Source organism: Artibeus jamaicensis, unplaced genomic scaffold (genome assembly GCF_021234435.1).
Source record: "Artibeus jamaicensis isolate MK-2021 breed Jamaican fruit bat unplaced genomic scaffold, CSHL_Jam_final scaffold_660, whole genome shotgun sequence".
NCBI lineage: Eukaryota > Metazoa > Chordata > Mammalia > Chiroptera > Phyllostomidae > Artibeus > Artibeus jamaicensis.
The window spans coordinates 10,593,483-10,620,746 of record NW_026522052.1 but is presented as its reverse complement, the minus strand read 5'-3'; the positions used below and the strand labels follow the sequence as shown (position 1 = coordinate 10,620,746).

Here is a 27,264-nt window from a genome sequence, read left to right as displayed (position 1 = left end):
ATCACCCACTCCCTGATCTTCAAACGCCAGCCCACGGAGGCAGCAGAAAACAGTGGGTTAGGACATGGAAGTGCCTTCTGGAGAATTCCTTTTTATTTTCCGTTGTAGCTGTTCCAAACCTTTAAAAATAATTGGCGCCGCGGGGAGGGGGGGCTTCACGCTTTATTATTATTTTTTACTTTAAACACTTCATTGTGGTTTGAATTTTAAAATAGTAGAATAATGCCTCTTCTACCTTTGTAACTAAGTAGAATGCAACTGGGGGGGGGGGCGCGGGAACCAATTGTCAAGCTACCTAAATGCCCTCGGTGTGGCACCATCTCTTAACGAACCCATAGAAATGGGGATACAGGCCACGTCTCCCTGTCCCCTCTCCTGGGCAGTGCTGGTATGTGGCCATCAGCGCCAGGCGATCCTTGTCGGTCACCGCATCACCCAGGGCTGCAGAGTGGACATACCACTCTCTGGGACGCTGGCCTCTCCCAGGCCCTGTGCTGACTCCGTCCGGCGACGGAACACTGCCCGGGTCTCACCTCCCTCTCTCTCCATCCCCACAGATCTCGCTGACCCTCCCCGGGTCTCAACGCTCCACCCCACCCCCACCTCCCCTGTCACCTTCACAATGTTCACTCGCTATCTCCGATATTTGGGAGAGGGATTAGGTTTTGGGTCATAAGATATTAACTCAGTCGCTGACATTTTACTTTCTTAGATGGATGAAAAATAAAGCATTCCTTCCTTCTCGAAATTATGTATTTACTGGCCCGCGGGTCTCAGGTCTGGAAGGGTAGTCCAGGATGGTCTTAGGGCCAGTGCCCCACCTCCCGCCCCACCTCTTCCAGCCTCCTCCGGCCGAGCTCCCATGGCCCTAGAATCGCCGTTCTCTCCTCCGCCACCCTCTCCTCTGCAAGCGGCCCCACTCCTCACCTCCGCCCTCCCCCGGACCCCCCCCCCGCCCTCCGAAGTGCCTACTCACTGCAATCGGTCCGGCTGGTTCCCGCTCACCAGGGCTTTGGTCTACCAGAACGAATCACAAGTGGGCTTTCATCCGGGCGGTTTTAGATCCGCTAATCAGCGTCTCTCTTTTAAAGGCCAGCTTACCCTTATTTGCCTACGCCCGCCGTGGCTCCAGGCAACGTGTTAGGTGAAAACGCCGCACCCTGTTACGGCCTCCGATTGGTCAGAATCGGTAGGTCCGCTTCGCGCACGCCCCACCCATTGTCAATCACATTATCCCTTAGGTAACCCGTAGTATCATTGGTCAGTCCAGCCTGTGGGCGGGCTGTCGGGACGAAACGCAGCTGATTTCCGGATCTTCCTCAGGAGACTGCCGAGTCCTACCAAGATGCGCAGGGTCTGGGCAACTCTTTCCCGTGTCTCGGAGTGTGGAGCTACGTAGAGCAGTCTGGACATTAGTGCCCGCTTTGGGGTCTGATGGGCATCTCACATCCTGACCCACTGGCGCCGGTGTTGAAGGTGGGGGCCCGGTCATTCAGGGTCCTTAACAGTATTCCGGGAGAGAACTGAGTACGAAGCACTCGTTGTGATAACATCACGTTTTCAGTTATGCCTACCTCGCCTTATTTTATGTGGCCTTATTCTTCTGTTATTCTCATGAAGTAGACTGTCAATCAGGGGAATCTGCTCCAGCCACACGTCCAGGCATCTATAACTGGAGCTGATCCATGCTTTTAACAAATTGCTTTTACCTAACTGCAGACTAAAACTTGAGATGATTTTTCTGATGCTGTAGCCTGTTAGACCAAAAGATCCGTAAACCAGGCTAACCAAAGGAAATAGGACAGAGGATGCATGCTGTATTGCTGAACTGGGAAAGGAAAACAAAAATCAAAAGAGTACCAAATCTGAGAGCTGCAGTATTTGAACCTTTGACCTTAGACAACATTCTGAAATATGAAGCAAACGATTCAATCCTGGGGCACTGAATCTTTGATTTAAGGAATCCAATGCTGAGTCATAGCTTTATGAATGAAATGGAAGAAGACGGTTGAACTTCAATGAATGTACGTCTCAAATTTATTTTATTTTCAAGGTTTCATTTATAGCGATATGTACTAACCAACGATTTCTTAGGTGTTTAGCAACTTCATCTTACTTGGACCAGTGAGGAGCTGTGTGGTTAAGAAAGCCATTATTTTGATTAATTCATTTCATTGGAATTGAGTGTTAATTGTAGCTAAACTCTGGCAGGGGCTGTGAGGATACAAAAGAAATACAATGTAACTACTGGCTTAATAGCCTGTGGTTTGCTAATGTCGATAGCATTTAAAACAGGAAATGCTTTAAAGCAAGCTATAAAAATGGGCCAAATTTATAGTGAATTGCCCCCAAAGATTATAATAATACTGTACTTCGTATTTTCAGAGCATTTTGTAGTTTTCAGAGCATCTTCACTTGTATTATTTGGGGGAAATATTGTTTTGGCTGAAGCTAATGTGAAGCTTCATAGTGTAGCTAGAACTAGTGCTGAGCCCTGGCATATGGGTAGTAATGGAAAAGGTGGAACAGAGGTGGAAGGGAATCCAAGGAGAGAAAATAGTTGGAGAGGCTGAGACGCGAATAACCACTGAGTATCTGGGAAATGATGAAGAAACTAGTCTAAGCCAGAGTGGAGACAGGCAGTGGAAAATAACATTGTGTAGACCAGCTGCTTAGGACCAGTTCTGAGGCCTTCATGTTTTGGGGGAAAGTGTTCAGTGTTTGAGTTTGGGAAGGTTATTTTTCTCACACTTCTAATGATCAAACTGACTCCCACTGAGTTGTAAATTAAGAATAGGGCCCGAGTGAGGAGGTGTTCTAGACTTCTTAAATCTCCCTGGCTGGATATAACATTTTAGGTTTCCTAGTAAGAGGAGCCCTGCCCCCAACCCCCACCTCTGTTCTCACTCCTTAACTGGGAAGCAGTGTTAGTCTTCTGATTAAATAATGGTATTCTACCCTCTTAGTGAAGTGGAAAGAAATACTGTCACCATAGCACTCATCTTTTGCCATCTCTTAATCAAAATTCACTCTAAAGAAGACCGATGACTTGACTATCCCATTTTTCTCTTTTTAAAAGTTGTCTTTTGTATGCCCTGCTACATGGTGCCTCTCCACATTGAGGCACCATGTATATATATGGTGCCTATATATATATATATATATATATATATATACACACACACACACACACACACACACACACACACACATATATATATATACGGGGCACATATATGAGTATATATATCAATATATATGTATATATCACTCATAGTATACTTGTTCAGTGCATATCGTTTTGTTTAATTACAATTTTCTTTTCTCCTACCCAAATAAAAATGTCCCTGTTGTCCAGACAACAAGAACAATCAATACCAAGGTCTAATTTCCTCTTTCTCAAATGTGTGTTGTGCTGCCAGATAGAGAGGTAGGGTAGGGAAGTGAAAGAGTTTATTAGAGTAATGAAGTAAAAGAAATGATCCCAGAGAAGACAAAGTTTTCTGGTTGACTTTACAGTTATCAAAACTTCTTCTGACAGAGAGCCCTGAATTTTGGGCTTACATTTTCTTATGTGTGATTATTTGAAAGTTTCTGCAGGTGTGTTCTGAAAATGTACCTAACACTTCAGTACTTGTTGGCATTTAGCTGGGACTCAAACACTACCATTGTTCTATTCTGCTGAATTGGGAAACTGGGTCAGCAAAAATTTTCCCCCTGTTGTATTGTCAGTAGTTAGTAATCTTTCGAGGACAACCAGAATTACCACCATGATTTTCTAGATTACTATGCAGTGGTACCTTGGTACTTGTTGGCTTCAGAACTCGTCAAACCTGGCACTTGTCACGTTTTGATGTGAAAAAAAATGTTTCAGACCCCAAGCCCTTGCTTGCCACCCATTGCACTTGCTAGAACTTGTATGAGTCACAATGCCACCCTGCAAGAGAAAATGCCTCATTAATCATCACTTGCTCACCACCCATTGGAACCTATCAACATCGAATGCTCAGGTACCATTGTATTTACCTCATGCTGGGGTCAGCAAACTATGTCCTGTGGACCCAATCTGGCCTGCCATCTATTTTATGCATGTCCTGCAAGCTAAGAATGATTTTTATATTTTTAAATGGTTGGGGGGGGATCAAAAGAAGAAAAACAAGAAACTCAATCTCAGTATTCCTCCATCAAGTTTTACTGAAGCGTAGGCCTGCTGATTCATATATATGTTGTCTGTGGGCCACTTTCACTTTGAAGCAGCAGAGTGGAGTAGTTAACACAGAGACTGTACGGCACATAAGCCTGAAATACTTACTTTTGGGACCTTCAGAGAAAGCTCCGATTCTTACTATCTCAGAGGTCACTCCTGAATCAGATCCCCATGGAATGTTGCAACCGCAAGACTTTGGAAAGCATGCAGTGTTCATTTTTTTAAAAGTCTCCCATTGAGAGAGAGAAGTTACTTCTTGCATCAAGTCACATAGTCAGTGGTAGTAGACCCCTGGTTCCGTGGGCTGGGTAGGTGCTTTGTCATCCAAGGCAAGGAGGTTCAGCACTCTGCCAATTTTGATCTCATGTCTCCCCCGGACAAATACAGTGCGCTGTCATCGATTGATGGGTACTTGGAGTTTGTTTCAGCCAATAAGAGTTGTCTTCTGTTTTCTATTTTTCTCATTTCTCAAAAGATGTACGGCCATCATGAAAAGCTTTCTTACTTTTATGCTCTTTTTCTCTTTTATAAAATCTCCTTCAGCAAAGGAGTGCAGAAGTGGCTGACTTTCTGTTCCAGCTTAAGGTTCTTGAGGGAGGTGAGGACAGTTAGAAAGGCACGGGATATCTGACTCTGGAGTACATGGATGGCGCGTATGTGTGGAGAGCGGAGAGGGAGTTTAGTCTATATGCTGGCTTTTCTGGGGAAAGTGTTCATAACATTCCTAAGATTTTTAAGAGCCCACAACCCTAAGAAGATTTAGAACTACAGATACATAAAAGATGTGTTTGGGGAAGAATACTGCTCGGAGGTGTGCTGGGGAGACTGATGTAGGTGCTCAGGTAAGACCTCAGCTGATAGAAGGAAGAGCTCTTTGCCCACTCATATCAGCTCACGCAAGTTTTTTTTTTATCTTCTCTGCCACTCAAAAAGGTGATAAAAATTCATCAGATTCACTAAGTGGTTGAACTCAGATGGTGATGAAATCCCAGTGTAATTCTCACCAAAGAGCGTCCTGATTAATAGAAACCGCAAAGGAACTAATTTTAGGAAACTATCAAATGGGATTGCTTTAGCTGAAGCAAGCTCGGAGAGCGGGTGCTCTGCACGCAGCCCATTGTGCGGCGCTGACAGCTCCAACCTGGGCGTTTACTTATTAAATGCCTTTCCGCTGTACGTTATGAAGCCTGGATTCAGGAGATGAGGAAGCAGACCAAAGAAGACAATAGAATGGGAAGCCAACCTGGACAGCTCCTTTCAGCATATTGCAGTTTCGTGTCTCCTGAAAGCCTCTCCTCCCGTGGTTTGGAGAAAAGGGATGAATTCTGTTTTCATGAGGCTCAGAAATGGACAAGACAAGTAACATGCTTTTGATTTCTAAATTGTTTGCCTCTTCCTACAAATCAAAGTGTTCTTCGGAGAAAATTTAACCAGTTGGCTCAACAAGTGGGAGTCAGGGCTTTTGTGTCGTCTCCGAAAGTGCTCCTGTGCCCAAACAAGGAAGAATGTGGTCTGCTTTCATATGTACCGGATGAGCTGCTTTAGGGTACTCAGTCACCAGAAGATTGGGGTCATTTGGCTTTTTTGATAGATGGAAAAGTCTTTTGTGCTGGGAAGTTCTAAGACTGACTTCCTTTCTTCCTTCCTTCCTTTCCTTCTTTCTTAAATCCTCACCAGAGGATATGCCTTCATGGATTTTAGATAGAGAAGAAGAGAGAGAGAGAGAGAGAAGAAGCATGGATGTGAGAGAGAAACATCGATAGGTTGCCTCCCCATGCGCCCTAACCGGGATTCAAACCTGCAACCTAGACATGCGCCCTGACCAGAAATCGAACCCAAACCCCTTCCATGTGTAGGCCCATGCTCCAACCAGCTTAGCTAGCTGGCTAGGGCCTAAGATCTGTTTCTGAAACTAAAGAGTAGGAAAAGCCTGCTGGGCAGAGGGGGAGTGGAACTCTGATGATGGGCGTCATTGTTTAAAAAACTGGGGTTCTGGTAAATGGAGCAATAGTTAGTGTATGTGAATCTTAGTTTCAACTTTTAGCCTCTGTTTTCTGGACAGCAAAATAGAGGACGATGAGTTTCATTTGGTTTGCCAGGCACCGCCTCCTTATTTGCTTACGTACTAATGGCACGTGATCATGTACCGTTAGTGTGGAAGCCCATGAGTGGGCCATTCATTCATCATTTGTTTATCTATTTGACAAATACTTATATTGAGTATTCTTGTGTGCCCGAGAAGTGAGGGTAAAGAATGAGCACAACAAGCTCTGTTCTCGTGGAACTTACACTCCTGTGGAAGGATCCAGAAAACAACAGATAAATATGTTTTAAAAAATCTCTTCAGCGATGAAGAGAAACATGGGTCACTGGAACAAGGACTGATGAAGGAGCACAAGGTGGGGGATTACTTTACGCAGGTGATGAAGGAAGATCTCCCTGAATAGGTGACCTCTTAGCAGTGACCTGAAGTGAGAGGGTAAAGAGCAAGGGCCAAGTAAGCCTGAAGGCCCTGAGGGGTGCAGGTGGATTCCAAGGACATTGAAGGAGGCCATCGGTGGAGCTGGAGGGGAGGGGGCTCACAGGGGATGTTGTAGGGCTAAAGCTTTCTTCAGAGGGACACGGAAGTCATTGGAGGAGCTTTGCACAGAAAAGTGACGTGATCTGACCTGCCTGCCAAAAAACAAAAACAGAACAAGTGTGCCAGATACCAGTCAATGGAGCGTAAGGTCAGAATGGGGCTCCATTCTTGTAACAGCAAGTCACTAACTAGCTTTTGGTGAGTGCCTCCCAGTATGTGCAGCGGAAGGCTCATTTCTCAGCATCTGCAGGGTGGGTAGGATTTCTTTGTTGTGTGTAAAGCAGCCTCCTCTCCCGGAGAGTGCTGAGGGTGGTGATACGGTGGAGTTTCACGTCCCTTTGTGTTCTACAGATTAGAAGGAGGGTATGAAGCATCAAACAGCAGGAGAACGTGTTAGCACTGGGCCTGCCCGGCACTCGGTTTGCAGTCAGCCATCCTTTCTGGGAAGCTGATATGAAGAGGCTGGCAAGAGAAGGATTCTGGGAATTGTGATTCTTCAGCTCTTGTGGAGGACAGGACCACAGCCCGAGAGGCACAACAGCAGGCAGCCGCTGGGAGGATATGCATGGCAAACTCAGCTGGAGCCTATACAGGAACATTTGGTAGGTGGGGGAGGGAACTCGTGATGTTTTATGGAGGGTGTGAGAGTATTAGAAGAACTGTGGGGCTTCTGGATTAGCAGATGTCTGGAGGCATTGCTGCAGCCCATGACAGGCCTGAGCCCCATGCTTCCCTACAAGATGTCAAGTTCACTGTGTCCAAGAAGCAGCTGAGATATGCTCCCATTCCTCCAGCTGTGTGCACACCAATGAGCACGCTCCGTCTGTTCTCTCAGGGCATTTCCGAGCAGGGTCAAGCTGAGGCTCCGGGTAGTGTAGCCACAGTGGTTGAGCTCCGAGCGGAAGGACATGGCCAGACCCATAATTAAGGATTTTAAAATAGGGGGCAAATTTTATTTGAGCACTCAGCTGCTGAAATGGAAAGGTTTTTTCAAAGAGGGGTGTTGTGTTCTGGGATTGAAAGACCAACGACTTAGGAAAGAGGTCTCAGTGCTAAATCAGACCAGGAATGGAACCGTCAGAGGCACCCAAATACCTGGGTGTGGCCCATGAACATGGAGTGCAGCTCACAAATACTCCATGGTTCATTGGTGAGGACCACTGTCCACGAGGGGAGACCGAACACTTGCAGATTTCAGTTCTGGGAATTTCTGCCTCAGAACCAGTCTCGCTAACCTTTGGGGCACCATCCAGACTCTCCTGAGTAGAAATTGCTAATGTGTAAGTTTGCGACACAAACTCTGAGCCCCTGAGGGCAGTAGATGCGATTTCACTTAATCTAATAAATAGAATTGCTTCTTTGATTGTTCTGCCAACATATTCCCCTGGTTGAGGCAGTTAAGTTAGGAGAGTCGGGAAGCACATAAGTAAGGGACAAGGAGAAGAAAGGAGGGAGTGACAAAGGACAGGTGGCTGGAGGAATGACAGATATGAAGCCAGATTCCTTAAAGAGAGAGGAAGCACAGTGTGGGGTCACTTCCGTGGTCCACCGTTGAGAAGGATCGCCATTCTCGAATGAGTCATTTCCCCAAAGCCCCTGTTTCTGGAGATGATTGCCCACAGAGTGAACTAGATTCTGCGTGACCCCTTGATCAGGTTTCAACCTAAGGGAAAATGACCTGAAATATTGATTAAGCAATGCCCTAGAAATGGGGAAGCTGTGGTTCCTCTCTTCTGACTGTTCACACTGTACTGTTGGGGACGTACAAGAACCCCCCCCCCCCGTGTGATAAAGGCCACATCAGAGGTAAATCTGGGGTGGTTCCTAAGTGCAGGAGAGAAAATTGAGGGGTCATAGAAGGTTTCCGAGGAGACATTTGAGCAGGGTGTTTATGCATGACTGGAAATTAGCCACAGAGAGTAAGAGGAAAGGGATTCCAGGCACAAGGGACAACATGCAATTTTTGGAGGTAGGAGAGAGAATAGGAGGTAGGTGATGGGAGAGGCATTTGGAGCATCTCTGGGGTGCAGTGCGCTGGGGCTGCAGGCATGGGGGTCAGGTAAGGGCGGGAGATGAAGCCAGGGATCACAGGACCTTGTCATGAAGAGCTCACATGGCATGATAAGGAAGTTAGACAGTATCTTGCAGATTCTGATGACCCACGGAAAGATTTAACAATGGAAGGTATTTACATTTTGCATGTATACAAATAATCTCTTCCAGAAATCTCATATTTATTGAGGTATCTGGCCTCTGTATACATCACATTCAGGGTGGGGAAGCTCTCAACCCCTCAAAGCTGCCCACTTTATTGAGGGATGGCTGTAAATTTTAGAGAATATTTTTCTTATATTGAACCAAATTCTGCCTCCTCATAACTCCTACTCACGGTGTCTAGCTTTGCAATCTGTAGAAACACATAAAAGAGCACTTCAAAAATATTTGAAGATATCAATGAAACCTCCTCTTAGTTTTCCATTTTCTAAGTTAAGCACACACAGAGGCCACTCCTTGTTTATATCATTGCTTCTAGACTCCTTCCCATCTCTGTCACAGCTGTGTGGATGAACCACGGTTTATCAAAGTGTCTTTCAGAATCTGGTAGTAGAATAGTTCCTAACACTTCAAATAAGCTCGAAAGGCACGGAGAACAGTGACACCATTACTGGTGCTTTTCAGCTGGACCCTCCATGTCCAGCAGGCATGCAAGTCTCCTTGGTTTGTTACTGGTCACATCCCACTGTTTGCTTTCAAAAAGCTCCTGATTAACTAAGGTTCCGACTCTTCAGCACATTAATTATCGCCAAGTGAAATCTTCATGATACTCAGTATGTGCAATTTATTTTTGAAGTTTAAATATAGGACTTTACATTATTTAATCTTTACCTTTTTCATTTTCAAGACTACTAGATTTCAGCCTATTAGATTCATTTTTTAACATCTTGATTCTCTTTTTGATGGCATGGGTGGCTCTGATTGTACATCCAATAAACATTTACTACAGGTTTTAATCCAAGTCATTAATAAAAATGTTTTCTAGGGCAGAACTTGGTAGCAGTGGAGGTCCACTTCCAGTCCGGGTGTGTGTTCAGACAGCTTCAGTTCCGCCTAGTGACCCATTTTACAACATTATTTTCAACAGTAACTTGGAAGACAACGTTGTGTTTGGCATTTCTTCCATTCAAACCCATAAATGTTTATTATTGATCTCCTCCCTTTTAGGCTCTGTGTTAGGTGCCGAGGACATAAAAATAACCAAGATGGCATTCTTGTCTTAAAGAGCTTGCAGTTTATCAGAGGTGGCAGACATATATCCACCAGCTCCAAATCAGTGTGTGTATAATTAAATATGTGTCACCTGTAATTTGTGTTAGTTATATATACTCTTCCAATATAAAATATAGTAGGTAATATGTAGTAGATTTTATATTGTATGGTCCTTAGCAGTATAAACAAAGTATACAGAGAACATAGAGCAAGGGGAGATTACCCCTTCATGTGGAAAAGGAGAAAGGAGGGCTTCCCAAAAGAGGGGACATTTGAACTGGGCCTTGAAAGATACATTGGATTGTAGTGAGATAAGTGGAGAATGGAGATGGGCAGATCTTCCAGAGTGAAGAAATGGGATTTGCCAAAACGGAGTAGCAAATGCCTTCAGAAGGTTCAGGAGCAACAAGTATTCTCACGCGGTTGGAGTTCCAGGTTTAGGGAAATGCGTGGAGAGAAATGAGACAGCGTGTGGAGGTCTCTGATGCCAAAGGGGAAGAGCTCAGCCAAATCAGAATTCATTAAGCAAGAGAATAAGTAACATGATCTGTGGCATCAGCTACTGAACTATGCTGACAAGGAAATGAGCTCAACTCGGCAACTTATTCTTCGTGAACCCAGGTTGGTTCTATCATTAGCTGATCACTAAGCATCTGTCAGTGAGCACTTCAATCTGCCTGTGCATGTGGATGTGCGTGTTTTGCTCCTTCTTCAGCTTCCATGTAGTTCCTGACTGGCACTTTGGCCTTTTGGACCCTTGCCTTTTTTGTCCTTAGGCATCGGTTCTGTGTTCTGTTGGTCTGTCTGTTCACCCACAGCTTGCTTGGACTTTCACTGTTTAATGTGTCCTCCGGCTCTGCATCTGAGCCACAGCAGCTCCTATCTTCCAGCCGGGTGGCCTCCGAGATGGGTTGCTCACCTGCTTCATGCGCCCTGTCTGCTGTGATCTCTGCATTTTTGTTCAGCCCTGTTCTAAGCTGGCCTCATCCTTGGTGCTACTATTTTTGCATCATTTCTTGTATTCTGACTCCTTAGCCTGCAAGTTTTACCTGTTGGCTCACTTCAGCTCAAATTCAGGAGATGAAATGGAATATTTCTCTTTCTAGGAGCTATATGGTGTCGCTGAAAAGATAGCAGTGACACACAAGAAACTATATGTTACAATTGATTGACAAGTTGAAAATACTAACTAAAGAGTAATGTGAATTTAGAGAATAGATTGAACTAGGAAACTCAAAGACCTTAGGAGGAACAGTTCTTTCTTTTCAACTCTTTTTTTAAAGGTTTGGATTTTTAGACACAAACATTTTTTTGGGAAGCAGGAGGGGAAATGTAGGGCGGAACTTCCTGTGGGCTTCCCTATGATTGGCTTCAGAGCTGCCTGTCATAGAGGAGCTACCTTGTTCGTGCCATCTAGCGGTTGTTGCCACCGGAGAAGCCTCACCCGTTGCAAGGAGACAGCAATTTAACGCCATTTCCAACTTAAGCACCATATCTACAGGGCGTGAAATTAGTTCCAGCAAGCAGCAAATTTGCTGCTAATAAAAATATTTAGCGATTCACTTGTCTTTAAATCAGCAGCCGAATATTCTTTTACTTGCATCAATGCTTGTTTCTCCCAATTCTAATATTGGTAATCAAGCTGGCATTGTTTAGCTAACGCTGGGAAACAGCAAGTTCTTCAGCTCTGCAGAAATGTGGGTTTCCGGAGGAGGAATTTTTCTCTCCCTTGGTTGAAATAGGCCTTGGAGTTCTTTGGATCACTGGTTTGGTGGTATTGAAAATAAATTTTCGTTCTCTTCCGTCTGCCATATTATCTTCTGAGTCATTGCGTATGGAGAAGCCCGTGCGCTCAGAGAGAACGAGGTTTCTCTCTCCTGTTTATACACAACTTTACTCTGGTTCAGTGTCCAACTCATTTTCATTTCCTTTCTGTTTCTTTTAGCCTCTGTCTACTCACAGTGAGGGTAATCTAAATACCGAAGGGATATTGTGGCCATTAAGTTTTATCTTTTATTTATTTAACGAATACTTATTGGGTACCTACCACCAATATTTATTGGGCCCCCACCACATGCCTTCGTCACTGTAGGGTCTTGTTTGGATGAGAAATGCTCCCGGAGGCCTAGTGGGATGCCTGTGAGAGGCTGACCTGGCAGGCGGCACCTCTCCTCCAGGTCCCGGGGAAGATGGGCTCCACTCACACCGACATCATTGTCTTTTCCTTATGACTCTCGTCAGAAGAACAAGAGTAGCAGACAGCTTCCTTGTTGCCACGCGGTTAGTCTAAAGGTCTAACCAGGTCACTTGTTTTCAAACTCCAAATAATTTAAAGAGAGTGTGCAGTGATGCCCAGGGAACTTTGTCTTCTACCCCAGAGGAGAGTGGCTGTATCATTTTTCTTCAGCTCCTGGTATAAGTTGGTTTTGAGCGTCAAGACAGGAAAGCAGGATGGGAGCAGCTTCAGACACGCACAACTATATTCTTCTCAGAAACCAGCCAGCACGGGATGCTAAGGAGAGCAGGCCTCTGGGTTCAGAGAGGGACCTACGCAGAGCTGATAACTGGAGTTAGAATCCCAGACAAACTGAAGCACCGGGCTAACACCAGCTTCACTGCTGGGGATGCTGGGAAAGGAAATGCCGTCAGGAACCGACCCTTGCACTGGCCAACTGACCAGCATGGAGGCTTGGGAAAGGGCAGAGCCTCCGTGGGTAGCAGTGGGAGGCCCGGAGGTTTGGGGACCAAAGCCTCTGGGCTCTGTTTGTGGCTGCCTCTCAGGTATGTGACTCGAGACCCCTTCTCCTCCATGACATCGGTTTCCTCATCTGCCCAAACATGTGAATTTTACTCCGTCCCAGGTACTGTAGCATGGGAAGGTTGGGATTGTAACTATTTTATGTATTTTTTAAAATATTTTATTTATTTATTTGTAAAGAGAAGGGAAGGGGAAAGAGAGAGAAAAACATCAGTTGGTTGCCTCTTGCACATTCCCAATTCAAGACCTAGCCTGCAACCCAGGCAAGGGCCCTGATGGGCCCAAACCACTGGGCCACAGCAGTCAGGGCAGGATGGTGACTATTTTAAAGGGCATGCGGGACTTATTAGAGGGGCACTATGATGAAAATTTGGATTTCCCCTGGGATGGAGTGCACAGAGCATGTACATTTAAGTGACATAAAAGCAGGGTTTTCCCAATGGTAAGGGATGGATGTTTGACCGAATGAATGAACTGCAACCACTTGCCCTGAATGTAACTTCCCATCATGCTCTAGACTCAAAATTTCAAGTATTTTTTCTAGAATATGGGTTAACTGAAGTTCCTAGTGTTTAAAACCTTGAAGATTTTATCCTAGCTATAGAGCAATGGGAATCATCAGATATAAATTGTTGGGGAAATACAAAAAGTGATCTGAAGAATGTGCTCTATCAATCAAGTACTTAAGCAAGAACCAAAATGAAGATCAGAGGGAAAACCTTAGAGAACTTAGTCATTAAAATAGAAATAAAAACATTATCTGATCCTGGTACTGTCTTCTTCACACGTAACCAAAAAAGACTTTTTGGGAGCTCTGACCAGTGTGGCTCAGTGGGTTGGGTGTCATTCTGCAAAGTGAAAGGTCACCACCAATTTGATTCCCAGGCAGGGCGCATGCCTGGTTGCAGATTTGGTTCCTGGTCGGGGTGGGTAGGAGAGGCAAGCAATTGATGTTTCTCTCTCACATCAATGTTTCTCTCCTTCTCTTTCTCCTTCCCTTCCCCTCTCTCTAAAATTAGTAAATAAAATCTTTTTAAAAAAATACTTTCTGGGAGTGAGTGTACAAGGAAAACTTTTGTCTCGGCGGATGTGGATTGGATGTTGACCAGGGCAGCTAGGATGGAGCATAGCATTAGGCACTGCGCACTGGAGCCAGACTCAGGAGCTACTCGAAGAGGTGGAGAGGATGGAGGGAGCTGGCAGATGGGAGCCCGCCCCGGAGTCTGCTGTGAGCCTGGACCGTTGAGGCAGAGCTGACGATGGTTGGGAAGAATGATGGGGTCAGAGCAGAGATGCAGCCTTTCTCTGCCAGGAATCCTGTCCCTTGGCCCCTCCTCGCTGCTTCTCACCGCAGTGTCCTTCTGGTGGGCTGTTTGCTTCTCCACGCCCCACTGCAGTAGCCTGGTCTTCCACTGCCACCACACTGGCAGGAGGACTCAGGCCTACAGCCCTCTTGCTGTCCTGTGCCAGAGCTGGGTGAGAAGTCAAACAGGTTCCGAGGATGGATTAATAATGCTTCAAAGTGCCTGATCCCCACCTGTTTCCCGAACATTTCTCATAACAGCATGTATCATAGGCCACGCATTAGGTTTCCCCGAGTTCTCCCGAACTAATGCATGTTTGAGGTAGAACCTCAGCAGTGCTTCTGCAGAGTCCCAATGAGTACAGCCCTGGGAGGTTGGTAATTCCAAACCCGGGCAGAGCAGAACATAAGATCAGGGATCAATAGTCGAAAAGGCCTCTGCAGGTAGAATGAATAATGCTCAAGAGGCATTAAATCACTCTGTAATCTCAGAAAAAGGGGCATGCCTAGCACAGTGATTCATAAAACAGACTGGTCATTTGCAGAATTTTTAAGGGCTAAGGTTGCTGATCTCATTAAAAGTAGCTATCTGGGAGGTGATATATCAGGTATTTGATTTCCCTCTGAGGAGAACTTAACCAGCTTCCTAGCCCATAGCGTCAAGGGTTGGGATTGTTGAAATCGGAGCTGGATTCTGCATTTTAAGGGGAGGAGATATGTATGGTGCAGAACTGTCCAAAGAAATGCCTTTGCCAGAACACTGTATTCTGGAATTGGGAGGTCATTTAGGATGTCAAAATGAGAAGTGGAAACAATTTTAGAGGTTGCCAGAAGGTAGCAGGGCACAGAATTCAGGCATCCTGTCAAACGATCCCTTCTCTGCCCAGAACAGGTTGTGTGACTTTGGGCAAGTTACTTTCCCTCTCTGTGCTTTTGTTTCTGCCCTTGGAAAACCAGAGATAAGTCACCTTCCTCAAAGACTTTAGGTAATAAATGTTATTTATACCTTCAGTAATTGATTCATGGCAAATGTTTGCAAAGCCCTTCAAAGTGAAACATTCTATTTATATGAGCTCTCTCTGCTTACCATAATCATAAAACTTAAAAAAACCCTACCAATTGGATTCACTATCAATTCACCCTAGTTAAGCCTGGGTTAGCCTGTGCTGCCCCCCATCTTCTGTTGACTGGTGAAATTTCCTCAGAAGTTGTTCTAAAACATGCTGTCTCAGCCTTGTCACAGTTAATATTTTGGGCAGCATAATTCTTTTATGGTAATCACCCTACTGTTGTCTGTGTCTATGAGTTGTTTTTTTTTTTTTGCTTAATCCCTTCACCCTTTTCACCCAGCCTAGCAATCCCCCGCCCTCTGACAGCTGTCAGTCTGTCCTCTGTCTTTGAGTTTGTTTCTATTTTGTTTGTGTATTTTGTTCATTAGATTCCACATGCAAGTGAAATTATGTGGTACTTATTTTTCTCTGACTTGCTTATTTCACTTATCATAATGCTCTCCAGGTCCGTCCATGCTGTCACGAAGAGTAAGATTAAGATTGCCTTCTTTTTATGGCCGAGCGGTACTGCATTGTGTGGATGTACCGCAGCTTTTTTATCCACTCATCCACTGATAGGCACTTGGGCTGCTTCCAAATCTTGGTTATTATAAGTAATGCTGCAATGAACACAGGGGTGCATATATGTATTCTTTCAAATTAGTGTTTTGGGTTTCTTCAGATATATCCCCAGAAGTAGAATTGCTGGGTCACAAGGCAGTTTCATTTTTAATTTTTTGAGGAAATTTCGTGCTGCTTTCCACAGTAGCTGCACCAGTCTGCATTCCCACCAGCAGTACATGAGAGTTCCCTTTTCTCCACATCCTTGCCAACACTTGTTTATTGATGATTGATGATAGCCATTCTGACGGGTGTGAGATGGTATCTCATTGTGGTTTTAATCTACATCTCTCTGATGATGGGTGACATTGGGCATCTTTTCATATGTCTATTGGCCACAGTATGTCTTCTCTGGGGAAGAGTCTAGAAGGTCATTTGCCCATTTTTTACACTGGATTGCTTGGGTTTTTTTGGTGTTGAGTTATATGAGTTCTTTATAAAATTTTGGATGTTAACCCCTTATCAGACGTATCATTGGCAACTATATTCTCCTACTCAGTAGTTTGTCTTCATTTTGTTGGTGGCTTCCTTTGCTGTGCAAAAACTTTTTAGTTTGAGGTGGTTCCATTGTTTTTTTTTTTTTTCTTTCCCTTGCCTGAGGTGATACAGCAGAAAAAATATTGCTATGAGAAATGTCTGAGATTCTGCTGCCTATCTTTTCTTCTAGGATTCTTATGGTTTAAAGTCTAATATTTTAGTTGTTAATCTATTCTACAAACTTTTTAGAATTATAAACTGCCTCCTTCCAATATCCATAGGATATTGGGTCCATAGGATATTGGATCCATAGGATATTGGATAATTTATCAGTTCGTTTTGTTTTATTCTCCTGCTCCAGCCCAGACTGTCAGTCTTGAGTCCTGTGGCATTTTTCTATGTCAGCCTTTTGGGAACTCCTTTTGTTCTTCTCCCGTGGGAGCTTTTCCTTTCCTGGATCCCCTGTCTCCACTTTCTTCACTTACTCCCTGTTTTTATGGTATTCAACTCTTCCATAAGCCTTCATAGGAGGGATTTACAGGAGATAGTTTTAAGTATTTGTAGTTTTGGAAGTGTCTTTGTTGGACTTTATAGTTGACCCATAGTTTATATTAGTTAAAAGTTATTTTTCTTCAGAATTTTGAAGACCTTGTTTTACCTTTTTTTTTTTTTTTGTATCTAGGCTTGTTTTCAAAAAGTCCATTTCCATTCTGATTCTTATTCCTTTGTATGGAAACTTTTTTCCTCTTTGCAAGTTTTTAGGTCTCTCTTTCTCTCCCTCCCTTCTTCTCTCCCTCCCTCCTTCCTCCCCTCTTTTTTTCTTTCATATATGAGCTTTATTGAGATATAATTCATCTATCATACAATTCATTTGTTTAAAGTATATGATCAACAATTTTCAGTATCTTCTCAGAGTTGTGTGACCACCACAACAGTTTTAGAACATTGTAGCACCCCCAAAAGAAACCAGCCTTCTACCTGTGAACAGTTCCCACCTCCACTCAGCTGCCTGCACAGCCCTGGGCAACCACCAGCCTACCTTCTATAGATGGGCCTATTCTGGATGTTTTTCTGGATGTTTCCTATAAATGGAATCATACAATATTTAGTCTTTTGTGACTGGCTTCCTTCACTTAGCAAAATATTTCCAAGGTTCATTCTTACTGTAGTATGTCTGAGTGCTTCATACTGTTTTTTGCCAAATAATGTTTCATTGTATGAATGTACTACATTTTGTTTATGCATTACTAAGTTGATGGATATTTAGGTTGTTTCCAACTTTTAGTTTTTATGAGGAATGCTTCCATGACTAGGATTTCCTTTTTATACCTAATCTTCTGAAGTTTCACAGTGACATTCCTTGATGTTACTGTTTCATTCACTGCAGTTGGCACCCAATAACCCCTTTCACCCCAGGGAATTGTGGTCTCTGGTTCTGGGAACTGTTCTTGTGTTATTCCTTTGATAATTTCTTCCCATCAATTCTTTCTTTTCTCTCTTTCTGGAATTCTTATTAGTTGGATTTTGAAACCTCCAGATTAGCGCTCAAATATTTTTACCCCTTTTCTTCTCTTCTCCATTTTGGTTTTCTTTTTCTGTTTTCTGTGAGAGATTCCCAACTATTTTCTAGCTTTTCTATTTAATGCTTTACTTTTGTACATTTTAATATTGAAAAGCACTTCCTGTTCTCTGTTCTTTTTTAATGAGTACAGTATTATCTCTTGATTCTCTTAACTTTTAGTTATTTTATTTCTGAAGTTTCTTTTCCTTTCTGCATCTGTTTCCTCAAAATTACTTTATTTTGACCTCTAGTCCTTTCAGGTTAGAGATTTACCTCAAATTTTCAGTGATTATTAAAAATTTTCTCTAAATTAGTATTTGAAAATGATATCCTAAAGATGAGAGAGTTTGTGTGTGTGTATACATATATGGGTGCACGTGTGTGTTTTGGGGGGATGCTTGGTCTTGGTGACCAGCGGGTCTCATGGCAGAGTGACTGGGCAGGAGTCTGGCCATGTAGTGATAGGTTTCCAGTTTCTTGCTCTTTATCTTCCCCTTCTGGCACCACTATGATGCAAATGTTGGACTTCTTGAAGTTGTCCCAGAGGCTGCTTATACTATTTTTTTTTATTCTTTTTCCTTCTTGCTGTTCTAATTGGTTGTTTTCTGCTTCCTTATGTTCCTTTCATACCATTGATTTGATTCTTGGCTTCCTCCACTCTACTATTGTTTCCCTATAAATTGTTCTTTATTTCAATTAGTGTATCCTTCATTTCTGACTGGATCTTTTTTATGCTGCTGAGGTCCTCAGTAAGTTCCTCGAGAATCCTTATGACCAGTGTTTTGGACTCTGCATTTGATAGATTGCTTATCTCCATTTTGTTTGGTTCCTTTTCAGGAGTTTTGATGTGTTCATTCATTTGGGCCATGTTTCTTTGTCTCCTCATTTGGCATCCCCCCTGTGTGGGTTTCTGTGTATTAGGTAGAGCTGTTATGACTGCCTGTCTTGTAGCATGGCCTAATGTAGTAGGTGTTCTGTGGGGTCCAGTGGCACAGCCTCCCCTACCACCCTATTTGGGGACTCTAGGTGCACCCTTCTTGTGGGCTGAGTACACCCTTCTCTTGTAGTGCAGCTTTGGTTGTTGTTGGCAGGTCAATGTTGTTGGCAGGTCAACTCATCCAGGCCAGTGAGTTGCAAAGATTCGTTGTGACCACTGACCATCAACCTCCACCCTCTGTGGAGGATCAGCTGTGCAGGGGCAGGGCAGTGGTGCTCCCATGTGGTCTGTAGGTGCCCACTGGATGCCAGGCCCTGAGGTTTCCTGGGTGGTCAGGCCAAGGTCAGCCCCCACCTGTGTTCTGCCTGGGGCCACCCTGCCTGAGCTATAGAGCAATCTGAGATGGTTACTACTTGTGGAGGGCTTGGAGATTCCCAGGTGAAGCAAGCTGTGAGTCAGGCTGGCTGCTGCTAGTGTTGGGCCTGAGACTACTTACTTAGCAAGGCACTTACTTAACTGCCTGCCCTTTTGTGTTTGAGAGGAGTTAGAAAGTTCTGAAGCTTGAGCCATTACCAGCCATTCATATGGAAAAGCTACTGTTAACAGCTCTATATTAGGCTGGGATGGAGCCTCAGGGGATCTCCAGGGCAGGGCAGTGTTAGCCAGGTCTATGGAGTCTCAGGTATGGCTCTGTGGCTCCGCCCACCTTTTGGTCTGGGAGAAAGCTGTCCCCCAGCTATCACCTTGATGCCAGCCACTTCAGTTTCTCCCTGTGCACCACTGGTGCCTTTCAAACTGCTATCCTGGTGCTGAAGCTCAGAGGGAGTGAGTCTGAGTAGGTGAATCCGTCCATGTGTGTAGGTTCTTTAAGAGGAACTGCTTGGGACTCCAGAAGTTTGTTCCATTGACTCAGTCCCTGCTGGGTTTTACAGCCAGAAGTTATGAGAACTTATCTTTCTGGCACTGGAACCCAGGGCTGGAGGACCTGGGGTGGGGCTGGGAATCCTCACTCCCAACATATCTTTCCCAAATTTTTACCTGCTACAGGTATATATGGGACCAGGCCATTCTGTGTCTCTGCCCCTCCTACCAGCCTGGATGGATGTGGTTTCTTTAATTCCATAGTCGTCAGACTTCCATCCAGCTCAATTTCTGCTGGTTCTCAGTGATGGTTGTTGTGTAATTTAATTGTAATTTTGATGTAGTTGTGTGAGGAGCTGGACTGTGTTTACCTATTTTTAACAGTGTTTAAGTGAGCTTTTCCATTTGCTGCATGCTCATTTAAGGTTGTTCCTACTTTGACCCCAATCTATATGTTTCTGCCAGTTTAATCTTAATCTTTGTAAATCACAGATCTAATCATATAAATCCTTAGTTAAAACCCCTTTACTGCTTTGCAATTTTATGGTAGAATCTTAGTGTTAGAAAAGACTTTACAGGTTTTTCGGACCAGCAGCTTGCTTGATGCAAGAACCCTCTGCTGCAGCAATTGGTCTGAGGGCCTCTGCCTGAGCTTCTCCGGTGAAGAGGAGCTTACTTCCTCCCCAGGTCGTGCTTTCTCTCCTTGCACAGGTCTGTTTGTTAGAAAGTCCTTTCCTATATAGAACTGAAGTAACACTCCTGAAACTCCTGGTTATTAGCCCAAATTCTGACTTATGGATCCTCAAATTAAGAGCCTAATCTCTCTTCCACATGGTAACCCTTTATATAATTGAATTATTGCTACCACATGCCTCTTAGATCTTCTTCTAGACAAAAGTCCCTAATTCCTTCAGCCATTTCTTTGAAGACATTGACTATTGAAGAATGTCCCAAATCCCAAACTCCTTATTAAACAGACCTTCGGTGACATGACACTAATTTCCTCTTTCGATGTCATCTCTCGTCTACTTTTGCCATACCCTCTAGGTGCACAGCTTGCCTTTTCTCTTCTGGTATCTGGTTCTTTCCTTTTTGTTAAAATCATTGCATCCAGAGCTTAGGGCTAATACACACCAAACTGTGAAAGTAGTTAGTGGGGGGTGGGTGGAATGTGATTGGGGGGAATGGAATGGGGTGAGAGGGGAATATTGATTTCTTACTCTAGATAGTTTTTTTTAAACAGTGGTTTTTAAAAATATTCAATGTATTTTTCAAATATGTTAAAGTTAATTTTAAAAGTATATTAAGAGCAAATTCTATCCATCAGTTGCAATCCATCTCAAAATTTACATGGCCCAGGAAACACTTGGTTCCTCCTTCTAATTTGAGCTTCCCTACTCTGAGCACCTGTCGCATCTGGGGGTAACCTTCTGATTGCCATTACCATGTTACATGTTATACTGTAGATACTTGCCTGTGAGTCTTACATGTCTGCCAGGCTGTAAGCTCCTGGAGACCAAGTATCCCATCTTACTCATTTTGGAAACCCCCAAATGTACATGTTACACAGCAGGAGTTCACTACATTTTATTGCAAGAGTGGGTTGGTGAATTCACATTATAATTCACTTATGTACCTTCAAACATGGCGCTCTATTTCTCTTTGAATGGGAAGAGGGGAAACTCCAGGCACTTGAGCTTCTGGTCACCCACTGAACCAGGCTCTTCCCAGGGCACACACAGGCACTACGGCACCAGTTTTTCTCTCCCCTTCGCCTCATTGGCATCAGTGTGTGGTTGTAAAGCTAACTGGGGACCCACACAGACCCTGAAGAGGGCAAAAGACTCTAAACATGGTGGTGGGAGGGGGGATTGAGAGGAAATGGGCTGCGTCAGGGTCCAGGAAAGTGACCAAGTTTCTGTTACAGAAAAATATGAAGCAGGAGGGGAGAGGCGGACAGGAAGGGGAGTGGAAGGCAGAGCAAGATGCTCAGGCCAGTGTGGCATCTGGCTCAGAGATAGACGGAGCTGCTCCCCCAGCCGTAAGCAGCCTCTGCCCCACATGAGCTATAAAGACCTGGTGCTCCATCTGGTGCTGGAGTGAGTGGGATGAATAGGATCTGCTACACTCTGTCAAGCCGATGCTGTTCCCTGCCTGAGTAGAAACACACTTTCTGTCTTTTCCTGCGTCTGTCTCTGTCTGTGTCTCTCTCTCTCTCTCTCATACACTTTCTCTCTCTGTCTCTCTTGTTTACTCCCACACTGCCCTGCTGGGTGGGACGTATCTGTCTGTCATAGCTCCTTGTGGCAAGGATAGACATGGGCCAGAGGGGGTCATGCTTCCTGATTCTTGAGAATACAGGGCTAAGAACCCTAAGTCCTTGCCCTTTCACCTCCCTTGTTTTTTCTGAGTCCATTCTTCACTCACCACTGGCCCACCAGCAGAAGATTAACTGATGTTTAATTATAGGAAAAAGGCGAACGAGCAAGAGGAAACTTGCACAGTGTCCACAGGGAGATGGCTGCCTTTGCTGTCCAGTGGGACTGCTTGTTGGTCTGCTGGGTGACTCTCCCCTCTGTTTCCTCTTCCACACCGAAGGCTGTTGCTCATGGTTGTTTAATGTGTTCCTTAGACAGAGCTCTCTGGAAAGAAGTCCTGAAATGGGGAGCCGCATGCAGGTTTATTCAGGGTGCTCTGGTGAGATGCACATGGAAGGAACCGAAGATGGCAGGGTGGGACCGATCCTACCTGCGTCACTGTAGGAAGCTGATCCCCACTGTGGTTGCATCTGAGGACGTGGCTGAGCCCACGGAAGCTCTGGATCTGGCGTGACTCTTTAGAGTTTTCCCATACTGAAACAAGGGGCTCCAAGCCTTTTATATCTCTGCACCAGCCAGCCGTCCGCTGTCGACCACACCTCTTGAAGTGGTATAACCTTAGGTGCAGCGCTTCCCTGAGGATACAACCTTGAGTCTCAGCACTGATATGTTTGCACCTGGGTGGGCACATCGGCCCTGAAGAAGGGTCTGGGTAGAGCACCCCAATACCCACAATGATATGTATTTTTCCAACCCACCTTCCATCAGTTTATTCATCTGCATATATGTTCTTGAAACATGTAGCATTGCTTTGTGAGTTTTAAATTTTTCATAAATGGTATAATATTATAAATCTATTCTCTCTACCCTCGTCCCAGCTCTGATTTGGAGATCTACATAGCCATGCTGTTTTAAATGGATCTATTCATTTCTTCTTACCAGTGCATAAAGTGTTGTCATCTGTAGTTACTGCTAGGGTGGTTGGTGACACGGGCTGGGAAAGAATTCACAAACGGAAGAAAATGCGGAGAGTAAAGGTTTTATTTTACTTTCCTAAGGGAGGGAAGGGGCTGGGTGTGGAGCTATGCACCAGCAGCAGCCTTGAGGGGTCGGGGCTTTTTTTCACTGGGTGATGGGGCAGCTGTAGAGCAGGATGTTTCTGTTGGTCTTGCATGGACCACAGCTTGTTTCAATGTTATCTTTGGGGGCAGGGTCCGGTATGTCCTGTTTCGTGAATTCCTGGAGCCTCTGAGCCTTCAGGGCACTTCCAGTAATTTTCTAGCCCTGAGGATAGAGGCTCATAAAACAATTAGGGTCAGTCATGGCTTTCTGGGGTCCAGCCAGCTCTGGCAAAGAGGGTCTGAAAAAGGGGCTTATATCCTATTAGTTACCACAGTTTACCCCTCTGTTCACTTGCTGATGGACACCCAGGTACTTTGCTCCCACCATCAGCAAGGTGAGAGTTTCTGCAGGGCATGTACCCACAGAGTGTCGGGGCTGGGTGGGGCCTTGCCTCCTTCCTTCCAGTCACCTTCCCAAATGCTCTCTCAGATTGCCGTACCAGTTTTCCCATCCATCAGCTTTCTTGCTTGTCCTCATTTTTTGCCAGCACTTGGTATTATCAGGCTTTCTAATTTTTGCTAATTTATTAGGTGTGAAGCAGCATCATATTTTTCTTTTGTGTTTTTCATATTACTTGTGAAGTGAAACATTACTTCAAAGGCTCATTAACCATTAGAATTTCCCTTTCTAGGAACTACCTGTTTATGTACTTGGCTCATTTTCCCATTGCTTCCTCTTTTTTTCTTACTAATTTGTTGGGATTCCCTGAACATTTGTTAGTGCACACGTCTGCTTCCAGGCATTACCCACCTGTTAACTCCACCGGTGGTGTACTTCCCCGAACAGAAAGCTATAGCGTTGATGTAAAATCAGTCCAGTGTTCTCCTTACGGTGTTGCTTTTGGATCTTGTTGAAAAGCATTTTCCCACCTCATATTTTCTTCTATTAGTTTATGATCTTACCTTTCCCATTTAAGTATTAAATCCAGATAGAGTTTATTTTCTTATTCAGTGATGAGACAGCAATTCAAATTTCTTTCTCCACTTATGAAGTAATTTGCCCTTTACCCTTTGGTTTCCGATGCCAGGTTATCACATGCTGAGTGTTCATGCACAGCCGACAGCAGCAGTGGGAGCGACAGTCCCTTCAATCTCCTTGAATTCCAGCAGACAAGTCAAGGGACTATGATCGTGAGTGAAACTGCTTGCCCTTTATTATGATGTCATGGAAAAACATGTTTCTCAATGTTTTGAGCAACACTTTAAAAAAAATTGTTATTCTGCCCCCATTATCTCATTTGCCCCCCAGAGCACTGCATGGCACATGTATAACAACTGTTTCAGAGCTGAAACGGAGTAGTCGCACACTGGCAGAGCTGACTAGCAAATTATGTTAGAATCAGGCCCCAGAGTCCAAAGTTTTCCACTCCACCGTGTTACTGATCCTAGATTAATGTACAGTCCCCTTTTCAAAGAGGGGACATACTCTCCCCAACATCTGAAACGGACACAGACTTTTCCATCGCAGCACACGGTGCAAGCAAAAGCCAGGTGTGACTTCCCAATGCTTATAGCTAACAAGGTTCTAAAATTTAAAAAAAGTTAAGCCCTGGCTGGTGTGGCTTAGTTGACTGAGTGCAGGCCTATGAATCAAAGGGTTGCCAGTTTGATTCTCGGTCAGGGCACATGCCTGGGTTGAAGGCCAGGTCCCCAGTGAGGAGTGCAGGAGAGGCAACCACACATGGATGTTTCTCTCCCTCTCTTTCTCCTTCCCTTCTCCTCTCTAAAAAAATAAATAAATAAAATTCTTTAAAAAATAAGTTAGCAGTATTAGTCCAATTTGAACCATACATAATATCTTTTCCCCAAAACTTAAATCTCTGCTTTGGAAGAGTGCAGAGCCCTGACACTCAGTCATGGGTGGGTGGGGGGTTAAAACTTAGTCATTCCCCACCCCCACCCCATGCTGTGGGCCCCATTCTCCTGCCTGGTTCAAATTTCTGCAAAATTTGTGTTTGTTGAAGGCCCCAGGGTGCCCTTCTGGCCTTCACTTGCCACACTGGCATGTTTGTTGGGTCTGCCTTTGTCTTTCGCCCTTTCAAAGTTGATTTCTTCAGAAGGAAAGGCAACTAGTAATTCTTATTGAACCCAGCTTTCCCGGGTGGGCTGTGGGGCAATTAACTCTTTGCATGATGTGATCAGATAATCCTCATGCACAGAAGTAATCATTTCTAGATTTGGGCTGTTAAAAAATAATGATCAGATTTCTCTCTTTAGGGAGGAGGTACGGAGGGAAAAATAAATACTGAAGACTTCAACTGTGCTCTGTGAAAGCTTCCTCTCTGACAAGTAGTCAATCTGTCTGTTGATTCTGTGAGAAGAGATGGCCCAGCAGGGAGAAAATTAAAAAAACACTCAGCACCAGTTGCTGCTCTGATGAATCTCATCCAATTACTTAACAGGAGGACACTGTTGGGTGTGCTTTTTAAATTATTGTTGTTTTAATTTTATTCCCTTCTCTGTTGTTCATAATACCTTCATAAAACTTTTTTGGATTTTTTAAAAAAACTTCCTTTGAATCTGTCCTTTTTCATTTTGCAACCATTGATTTTTTTTCCTGTGTTCATAACAGTTCAAGGTCAACATAGGGTTATTATTGATTTATGTACTTCTTTATTTATTCCTGGAATGTAGCATCGGAGAGGTTAGATTCTGAAAAGAACTTTAAAGAGCATCAATTTTAGTAGGAGAAAGAAAAATAGTGTAGAATTGTATAAACTTTTTTTTAAAGATTTATTTATTTTTAGAGAGAGAAGGGAGAAAGAGAGGGAGAGAAACATCAATGTGTGGTTGCCTCTCATGCACCCTCTACTGCGGACCTGGCCTGCAACCCAGGCACGTGCCCTGACTGGGAATTGAACTGGGGAGCAGCACTCAATCCACTGAGCCACACCAGCCAGGGCCAAACTGTGTAAACTTTTGAGAAAAGTGTTATTATAGCACTTTTTCTCTCTGTCATTGTCTCTCTCTCTCTCTCTCTGGGATTCCAGTGGTTGCAAAAAGAGATTTTATTTTTTCTCCCTGAGGGACTCACTCATATATCACTTGAGTTCTGATTCCATCCTGAAGTCCTTTTCAGAGATAAGAGACTTCAGCCATAATCTCTATATAGCCCGGGGCCTTTGAAAAGGACCCTGTTTTTTGCAGCTGCGTCCACAGTGGGGTGAATGCTCTCTGGCCTGTGTAGCTCCAGGAGGCTTTTGACCTCTTATTCCTGGGCAAGGCCCCTGTCCTCGTCCAACTCGTGACACAACCTTGGGGCCACCACTCCAACCCCTCGGGTCCCAGGGAGGAATGCCAGATAAAATATAAGACAGCCGGTCAAATATGAATTTCAGATACACGGGCCGCACGTGACGGGAGATCTGTCTGTGTCTCTGTCTCCACTCTCCTCTGCCATACACACGTGGAGTCGGATTGTCCCTCCTCCTTTTGCCCCCTTTCCCTTTAAGCTTCTAACCTTTACCATTTGTTAAGTCTCCTCACCTGCACCTGGGAAGCCAGGCTCCCCTGTGCCCAGGGCAGCTGCTGGTTTCTGCGGGCCAAGGCACGAGTGATGCCCCCCATTCCCATGATGCCTGTCGCTAGTTCTGTTCCACACTGCAAGGACCCTGTGTCCCTCGGCCCCAGTCCCAAGACCTGCTCACACTCTCTGCAAGGGCATACCCCCGACACGTTTCATACCGCACTCCCTCCACCCCTGACAGCCATCCTTGGCTGGCCTGGGTAGCTGGAATGTGACCTAGAAGGGGGAGAGAGCGCCCTGTTCCTTGCCCCTAGGGAGGGGCGGACCTGGAAAAGAATCAGTGTGGGCTCCTTCTGAAGTTCACAGTCAGGCAGAGACCTGGTGGTAGGTCTGAGGGTGGTACTGTCCCACCCGCCGCCCACAATTCTGGAGCACTTGCATGGTCATCCTCTTGACCTCGTGGCCTGTGTTTGCTGGGTTTCTTCACCCTCCTTCAGAAGGGTCCGTGAAGAGCAGGCATCTGACTGGCTGTCCTCTCTGCGTTCACCCCCTTCCCTTCCTCCTGACCCTCAGACACAGCCTGTCCTTCCGTCCCTGCTGCAGCACTCAGGGTTCCCTTTCTTCACACACACACATCATTGGCATGTGTATGGGGATCACCAAATTGAACTCAGCAAAATCTTGGCAACTAACCGTTTTGTGTTAATGGGTTATTGGGGCTGGAAGGGACAGGTAGG

General features: G+C 44.7%; 1 protein-coding gene across 2 annotated transcripts in view; it reads left to right on the top strand.

The window, feature by feature from the left end:
- Nucleotides 1-1,632: 1,632 nt before the first annotated feature.
- PKNOX2 (PBX/knotted 1 homeobox 2) overlaps nucleotides 1,633-27,264 on the top strand; it is a 296,595-nt gene continuing 270,963 nt past the window's right edge. For both annotated transcript variants that reach the window (XM_053659460.1, XM_037134196.2), the window contains exons 1-2: nucleotides 1,633-2,024; nucleotides 24,090-24,192. The gene's annotated coding sequence lies outside the window, so the exon portion shown is untranslated. The remainder of the gene's footprint in view (nucleotides 2,025-24,089; nucleotides 24,193-27,264) is intronic.